Source organism: Tupaia chinensis, unplaced genomic scaffold, assembly GCF_000334495.1.
Source record: "Tupaia chinensis unplaced genomic scaffold, TupChi_1.0 Scaffold144346_1, whole genome shotgun sequence".
Taxonomy (NCBI): Eukaryota; Metazoa; Chordata; class Mammalia; order Scandentia; family Tupaiidae; genus Tupaia; species Tupaia belangeri.
The window spans coordinates 1,408,922-1,410,687 of NW_006204205.1; positions in this window are offsets into that span (position 1 = coordinate 1,408,922).

Genomic DNA, 1,766 nt, shown 5'->3' on the forward strand with positions numbered 1-1,766 from the left:
GAAGACCCCCACCCCCTCCAGGGACCGTGGCGCAGCGCTGGCAGCACGTGAGGCAGCGCCAGGCCTGGCCCCGCGGCCACATCAACTCCCGCCTCTTCTCACGACCCCAAGCTGTCGCTCTAGCGCCTGCCCGCTCGCTCCGCCTTACCGTGACTCCCGGCCCATGCTGCCAGCAGCAGGAAAGTCGACGCCCCTGGGGCTGACGTGCAGACCAACCGGACAAAGGAGGTGGCCGCGCTGCGCTCGATACGCCGGGAGAGGACCAGCTCTTAGGCGGCAGAAGATACAGCGCTGACGGCCATTCCAGCGAGGCCAACGAAAACAGGATGTGAGGGCGCCAGCGGCAGAGAGGGGGAAAAGCCGGCCGGAAGCCGCCCTTCCGCCACAGCGCCGCCTGTCGACTGGAGGGCGCACGGCGCAGGCCACGCCCAAAGGAATTCCTCCGTGCGCTTTGCCAGGAATAGGCGGGCTGGCTGGTGGGATGCCCAGCGCTACGTCGGCCTTACTGGCCTGGGTCATTCTTAGCGTCGTTCTTCCCAGGCTCACGTAGGCGACCTAGGCAACTCCCTGCGGTCCCAGGGCCTACACTGACATCCGCTTTAATCTGGGCTAAATAATGCTGTAACCCATCTCCATACCGTTTACATCAAGCCCCTGAAAAGTTAAAAAAAAAAAAAAAAAAAAAGGGGGGGGGGGGACCAGCAGTTAGCGTAATGGCTATGTTGCTGGACTCCCATGTAGTCGGCGGCGGTTCGCGTCTTGAACCCGGTGGCTTAAACTCACGCCAGGCGCGTGTGCGTGCGTGCCCAAGATCCTGAGAGGAGAATGGTGAAGGGGAGAATGGAGAAGGGATTGCGGCGTGTCCATCTTCCCTGGGGGGTGATTTCTCGCTTTCTGTCTCTCTGTCTCTCTCTGTCTGTCTGGCGAGCGCACGCGCCCTATAGCAAAAAAAATTAAAATAAAATAAAAAAATCCTCTCCAAAAAGAAAGTGAGAAATCACCCCCTGACGGGATGGCCATGCTGCAAATCCTTCTCCATCCTCCTCTCGGATTTTGGGCACACATGCACATGTGCCCAGTGTGAGCTTATTTATTTATTTATTTTGAGAGAGATTTTTGCTGGGACCAGTAATTGGCATAATGGCTATGTCGCTGAACTCTTATGTAGCTGACCGCGGTTCAAGTCCCAGAACCAGTGACATTAACTCATGCTGGGTGCATGTGCATGCATGCCACGGATCCGGAGAGGAGAATGAAGGGGAAGGGATTACGGTGTGGCCATCCCCCCCTGGGGTGTGATTTCTCGCTTTCTACCTCTCTGTTTCTGTCTGGCAAGCGCATGCACCCTATAGCAGAAACCTCTCAAAAAAATAAAAAAATAAAAAGATTTTTGCTACAGGGCACATGCACTCACCTAACAGAGAGACAGAAGTGAGAAATCATCCCCCGAGGGGTGGCCATGCTATAATCCCTTCTCCATTCTCCTCTTTGGATCATGGGCACCCACGCACAGGCGTTCAACCTAAATTTTAAGTCAACAGGTCCGGGACTCAAACCCCGGTTAACTACATCAAAGTCCAGTAATGTAACCATTACGCCATCTGCTGGTCCCTCCCCTGTCATAAATGGTAAAGCACTGGGTCCAGGTCTCAAACTGCGATCAACTACGTGGGAGTCCAGTGATGTGACCATTATACCATCAGCTAGTCCCAAAATTAAATTACTCTTTTTTTTTTTTTTTGGGGAGGTTTTCACTATAGGGGGCG